The sequence below is a fragment of the Tupaia chinensis genome, unplaced genomic scaffold, assembly GCF_000334495.1.
Source record: "Tupaia chinensis unplaced genomic scaffold, TupChi_1.0 Scaffold146187_1, whole genome shotgun sequence".
Classification (NCBI taxonomy): Eukaryota; Metazoa; Chordata; class Mammalia; order Scandentia; family Tupaiidae; genus Tupaia; species Tupaia belangeri.
Window position 1 is genome coordinate 2,134,015 of NW_006206042.1, and position 7,554 is coordinate 2,141,568.

Sequence of the window (7,554 nt, forward strand, 5' to 3'; positions counted from 1 at the left end):
CAGAGCCCCTGCAGGCCAGGAAAAACTGAAGTGATACTTTTCAAAGTGATGAAAGAAAAAAAATAATAATCCAGCCAATAATATTCTAACTGGATAATCTATTCTTTAGAAATAAGAAAGTTTATCACCACTAGGCTGGCCTTATAGGAATTATTAAAAGAAGCTCTTTAAACTGTATCAAAGGACTACTAATTAATAACATAAAACATGAAAATGCAAAAGTCAGTGAGATAAGTAACATAAAGTCAAAATCAAAATATTGTAGACTAAAATTGTGTTGTGTAAAAAAATATTTTACCTCTAGTATAGTGATTAATAGATAAATCTGTTAAAATAATCATAGCTAAAATTAGTTGTTGGGAATAGAAATTACAGAATGATGTAAATTTTGACATTAAAAACAAAGTGTACATGTAGGAGGGGTGAAAGTGTAGAGTTGTTAAATGAGATCAAAGTTAAGTTGCTATCAGTTTTAAATAGCCTATTTTCAGTAAAAGCATATTATGCAAGCCTTGAGGTAACCACAAAGCAAATGTCTATAGTAGAGATATAAAACAGAAATACAAAAGATAAAAAGGATCCCATTAAGGAAAATAACCAAGTCACAAAGGAAGACAGCAAAAGAAGAATAAAGAAACATAACATACATAAGACAACCAGGAAATTAATTACAAAATATAGTAGTAAGTCCTTACCTATCAGTAATTACTTTAAATATAAATAGATTAAATTCTCCAGTCAAAGGCACAGATGGACCAAATGAATGAAATACACTCAGAGTTCAGCCACATCCTGCCTGCAAAAGACTCTAATCTTGAAGGACACACACAGACTAAATGCGAAGGGATAGAAAAGGATAGTCCCTGCAAAGGGCAACCAAAAAGAGCAGGAGTAGCTGTATTCACATCAGACATAATAAACTTTAAGTCAAAAACTATAAAAAGAGACAGAGAAGGTTATTATATAATGATGCATGGGGCAATTTATCAAGAGTATATAGCAACTGAAAATACTCACCCAACATTGGAGATGTGAATATGTAAAGGAAATATTAAAGGACCTGAAAAAAGACTTAGATTGTAATATAAAAACAGTAGAGGATTTCAATATCCCATTTTTAACAATGGAAATGTCATACAGAAAGAAAATTAATACATGAATATTGGACTTAAACTACAATTTAGATCAAATGGACCTAACAGACATATATAGAACATTACATTCAAAACAACAAAATATACATTCTTAAGTGCACATAAAATATTCTCTAGTATACATTGTACATTAGACCATAAAACAAGTCTAAACAAAATTAAGAGGATGGAAATTCTGTCGACAAGCTTTTATGACCATAGGGGCGTGAAAATAGAAATCAAAACAGAAGTACTTTGGAAACTGAACAAATACATGAAAATTTTAAAATATGCTCCTTGAATAACCTATAGGTTAATGAAGAAGTCAAAAGAGAATTTAAATATCTTAATGGAAATGATAATGGAAATGTAATGTATTCAAAACTTACATGATGGAGCAAAAGCAGTTCTGAGAGAAAAATAATACAGCAATGAATGCCTACATCAAAAAAATAGAGAGTAATAAAGATCAGAGAAGAAATAAATGAAATAGAGAATAGAAAAAAATTTTCCAAGTAATCTTGAAAAGAAACAAAATCAACCATTAGCTAGACTAACAAAAAAGAGAAAATACCCCAATAAATAAAATTTAAAATGAAAGATGATAATAAATTACATCTGAGGTCATAGAAATACAAAGACCAGAAGAGATTAATATGAAGAGTTATAAACCAACAAATCGCATAAGTTAGAAAATGGATACATTCTTAGACACGTACAACTTATTACATAATGAAGAAATTTCTATTGCTTTTCTATCTGAACAGATTCAATAACAAGCACACAGACTGAATTAGTAATAAAGTCTCATTAAAGGAAAATACAGTACTTGATGGCTTTGCTACTGAATTCTACCAAACATTTGAAGAACTAATATCAATTCTTCTCAAACTCTTCCAAAAAATCCAAGAGGAAGGAATGCTACCAAAATCTTTTCTTTTCTTTTTTTTTTCTTTGCTATAGGGCACATGTGCTCGCTAGAAAGACAGAGACAGAGAGACAGAAAGTGAGAAATCACCCCCCAGGGGGATGGCCACGCCACAGTCTCTTCTCCTCCATTCTCCTCTCGGGATCTTGGGCGCACACACACACACACATACACACACACGTCCAGCATGAGTTTAAGCCACCAGGTCCAGGACTCGAACCATGGTTGACTACATGGGAGTCCAGCGACATAGTCATTATGCTAACTACTGGTCCTGACTACCAAAGTCTTTTTAGGGTGTTTGCATCATCCTGATGCCAAAGCCAGACAAGGACATTATAAAAGAAGAAAATTCAGGCCAATGTCCCTCATTAACAAAGATACAAAAATACTAGAAAACTGAATTAAACATTAGACAAAGATTATGTGCCATGATCCAGAGGGATTACCCTAGGAATGCACGGATGATTCAACATATGCAAATCTATAAAGATGATACATCACACTGACAAAATGAAGAACATAAACCATATGATTGTCTCAATAGATGCAGAAAAAGCATTTGAAGAATTCAACAGCCTTTTATGACAAAAACTCTCAAAAGATTAGGTATGAAAGGAATCTGTCTCAACACAATAAAAGCCATATATGACAAGCTGACAGCTAACATTATACTCAACAGAGAAAAGTTGAAAATGTTTCTGCTAAGATCAGAAACAAGATGAGGATGTCCACTCTCACCACTTCTATTCAGTGTGTCGTACAGGATGTCCTAGCCAGAGAAATAAGGCAAGAGAAAGAAATAAAAGGTATCAAAACAGAAAATTAAGGAAGTGAAATTACTGGTGTTTACTGATAATCTAAACTGATATGTAGAAAGCCCTATAAACATCACCCCAAAAAAAGGTGTCAGGAATAATAAATGATACAATAAAGTTGCAGGATATGAAATCAACACACAGTATCACTAGCATTTCTATGCATTAGCAATAAACTATCTGAAATAAAATAAAGAAAATAATCCATTATAAACAAAGAATGACTGCAAAAAGCACTTAGTAATAAATTTAACTGAAGAGGTAAACGAGCTGTACAATTATATTTATAAAAATTTGATAAAAGATAGTAAGACACAAATAAATGGGAAGATATGTCAAATTCATGAACTGGAGAATTAATATCATTTAAGTCTATACTACCCAAAGTGATAAACAGATTCAAGGCAATCTCAATGTCGTTTTTCACATACATTGGAAATACAATCTTAAAATTCATATGGAACTCCAAAATGTCTCAAATAGCCAGGAAAACCTTGAACAAAAGAACAAAGCTGGAGGCATCACACTACCGGACTTTAGACTACATTACAAAGCTATAGTATTAAAACAGTATAGTGCACTCTAGGCTGCAAGCTGCACCAACCAGCTTTCACCTCAGTGGTTTCTCATGCTGTCTCTCATGTCCCTGAGGGGTAGCCTCTCATGTCTTCTCTGGACCCAGGTGATTCTATCCTGAAGAAATCCATCCACTCTGTGGCTATGATAGGAATCCCATTCTTACAGAGACAGAAAAGAAAAGGAGTGGAATAAGGTCCAGCTGCCATCAGAGAAGTTGGCATGATGAAAAGCCTCTCTAGTTTGGGTGGCTACTTTTGGAGATATAAGTTTTACTCTAGTCCTTAAAGCTGATCTCTACAACAATTTGATAGTGAGGCCTCCTCAGTAGGCCTTGCCAACCAGGGACTGGTCTAGGCGATCAGTAAAGCAGGGTCAGATGACTCCAACTGTGTCAACAGTTGGAGGAGACCACATCGGTACCATTGCTGGCCACCCCTGGCACTGTCTAGACTTTTGCATCTGGGTTGATGCCTATGGTGACAACAATACACCCCTTACAACTTAGTCACAAAATCTCCATGGACAGCCAGTTTCCTTTTTGCTCATTGAACTACAGGACCGGGTACCACAACTCCCAGGATTTTCCTGGATTAAACCTTGTATTTCTTCCCCAGGTATCATGTAAGAGACATGGACCCTCCTGAAAATTTTATCGTAAACAACTATGCTATTCAGTGGTTTTTGTTTTGTTTGTTTTTGTTTTTGTTTTTGTTTTTTGAGAAACATTGATTGACTTGGTATCCAGAAGGTCAGATATTTAATCTGCTGATTGACAAAGAGATAAAGGCCAATCCATCTGATTTTTAATATTGATGCATCTGACCCTACACTGGCTCCAGCCAGTAGGAGGACTGAGCTGTGGAAGAGACGTGTACGGTACTGAGGAAATACGTAATACAGGGTTGCTGCCAGCATAGGCTCTTGTTGACGTCCGTCCTAGGTTGGCCACTTCAGAGGAAGAGGTGAAGGCTGTGGCTAGCCTGGGAATAGATGTGATTGCTTCAAGTTTTGGTCAGACAAGGGAAGGAGGACACCTTCTATGACCAACTTCCTACCCCCAGTTCACCAAATGAATCGGAGAATGAAGACCGTGTAAGAATTTAGGAAATACTGTGCACAGACACATTTCACAATGGCATTCCAGAGTTGCAGAGCATTTGAGAGGACAGGTAGTGAATGGTTGCCTGGGTCGTTAATCGCCTTAACCGGAATATTTGCATGTCCCCGCAGTTGTAAAATTTCAATTTTGGTGACCTATACTATAGTACATGCATTTTGTTTTTTGTTTTTGTTTTTGTTTTTCAGTTCACAGAGCGTTAATATGTTCTAGTACTACGTCAATTTAAGTAAGTCACAAACAGCGTTTATTACTTTGGTATAACAGCATATTGGTCTAATTGCTGTTGCTTCACATTTAAGTAGCTTTCCACCTCTTCTTATAGTCTGGCTACACAACATATCCTGGAACTGTCAGCCCATAGCAACATCATGTTGGTTCCACATCCCTAACACGGTTCATTCATAGGGTCAAAGTTCTGGTCTACAAACCCTTCCCTATAGGAAGTTCAATGTTTGTGGAAAAAAAGCCTCCCGGGATGACTACCTCCAGCACGGTGCCGATGAAAAGCAGCAACTTGGTTGTCATTCTACAAAGAGAAGCAAGGTGAGGAGCAGTCAGAAGTCTGATAGCCTATTTCTTTCTGTTCTTCATAATTCGGAGTTTGATCGGGGGCCAAGTTCTGATACTGTGAGGCAGCATGATTAATCCAGCGTGTTTGATCACAAAGCCACTTCGCATGAAGTACTTGCCTGGTTCTTTAGCTGAGATGTGACAACTTGTAAGGTTCTTTAGCTGTAACTTAAAGATAACATCGTCTACCTCACAGAAATGTTGAAAAGGAGGACAGTACCGAGTATGTGTGCATACATACATACATATATATTAGGTTGCTGGGAAATCATGACAGCGTCTTCTATGTTTTTCTATGCAGAAATGCATCGTGACTTCCCCAACAACTATAGTATCATACTGGCATAAAAATGAGCACACCTACATAGAATAGAGACTAGAGAACTAACAGAGAGAGTTCCCAAACAAACCCAGACATTTACAGCCAATTGCTTTTAGACAAAGGAACCAAGATACATAGTAAGGAAAGGATAGTCTCTTATATAGTATCGAGAAAACCCAAAATCTACATGCTAAAGAATAAAATAGGACTCTTATCTCTTACAATATATGAAAATCAACTAAAATGGAATAAAACACTCCCATTGAAGACCTAAAACTATGAAGCTACTATGAGAAAAAAAGATGAAAAACCATATAAGGAATCTTTAAGAAGTTCATGGAAAATGTATAATATAAAAAACTATTCATAAGTTTCCATTTTGGGCATTGAAAAAAATAAAACCTCATACTTTCATTCCATGTTTCCACAGACTTTTTAAAAATATTTATTTATTTATTTATTTATTTATTTATTTATTTATCATTTATAATAGACAACATGTATCCACCAGCAACAGTGAGACAGAGAGAGAGAAAGTGAGAAAGCCAGCTGCCAAGTCTGGGAATTGAATCATGGCTGGCCATGTGGGAGTCCAGCACTTTCACCACCCTGCCACCTGCTGACCCTCCACAGATTTTTTAAAGTCCTCTTGTATGACACTGATCTGAACAAATATTTTGTTTGTTTTGGATATTACCCCAAAAGCTCAGGCAGCAAAAATAAAAATAGACAAATGAGATTCCATTAAAAGAAAAAATGTATGTATAGCAAAAGAAACAATTCACAGAGTGTTAAACCATGGAATGGGGGAAAAAAAAGCATTTGTAAGCTGTACATATGGTAATCGGCTAAATTTAAAAATATGTAAGGAACTCAAAGAACTCAGTAGCAAGAAAGCAAATAGCCATATTTTAAGATAGGTGGAGGACCTGTGAAGAATACTGACCCAAGAGATAGTGTCATAATGTACAACTAGACTCACACAGGAAAAGTCTAGGTTGGTGTCCTGTAGCCCCCAGAGACTCCAGGTACATACTTCCCATGGTCTAGACTGGATTTTTACTGGGTGTAGATAGCAGTGTGGGGTCCCTGTGGGAGTTGTCCCTACATCATGGAAAAATGAATAAGCTTTAAAAATTCTTTTTTTTTTTCCCTAAAAGAAAACATTTGGGCCAGTCCTGTGGTTAGTGATTAAGGGAACCAATCCTTTGTGGCCAACTACTATTCAAATCCCACCTCAGTGGCTTGAAAAACACACAGGACATGTGTGCTTGTGTGCCCAAAATCCCAAAAGGAAGGAGAAATGGAGGTAAAGGGATTGCATTATGACTATGTCTGACTGGGGCTAGGGCTGTTTCTTCCCTCTCTCCATGCCTCTCTGTCTCATCGTCCTTCTCTGTAGAGCACATGTGCACTCTAACAACTAGAGAAAAAAAAGTGGACGACATGCAGATGCCCAACAGATTCATGTGACAATGCCGACTATCACTAATCATTAGGAAAAAAGACAAATTAAAACCACAGTGAGCTATCACCCCGCACCTGTCAGATGGCTTATTTTTAAAAAGATGAAAGATAACTAGTGCTGGTGGCAATATAAAAAAAGTAGATTCCTAGTATATTGTTAGTGGGAATGGAAACTAATATAGCCATTATAGAAAATGGAGGTACCTCAAAAAAAAAAAAAACTAAAAATAGAGTTGCCATATGATCTAGCATTCCCACCACTGGGTACACATCCAGAAGATTTGAAGGCCTGTTGAAGAGATGCCTGGACTCTCCAGTTGACTGTAGCATTGCTCATAATACCCGCTCTGTGTCCATCAACCCATACATGGATAAAGAAAAGGTAGAATGTAGACACAATGGAATACTGTTCAGTCTTTTGAAAGAAGGAAATTATGCCAATGCAGCAGCATGACTAAACCTGGAAAACCTTCCGTTAAGTGAAATAAGACAGACACAGAAAGACAAACACTACATGTTCTCACTTACATGTGGAAACTAAAAATCAATAAATAAAAGCAAACATATATTCATGGAAGCAGGTGGCAGAAGGGTGGCTGCCTGAGGAGACTGGGGAG

The 7,554-nt window shown here is 36.5% G+C and overlaps 1 pseudogene; it reads left to right on the forward strand.

Annotated features, from left to right (window-relative positions):
* Window positions 1–3,519: 3,519 nt before the first annotated feature.
* LOC102492998 (arginase-2, mitochondrial-like) lies at window positions 3,520–4,562 on the forward strand (annotated as a pseudogene).
* The last annotated feature ends 2,992 nt before the right edge of the window (window positions 4,563–7,554 follow it).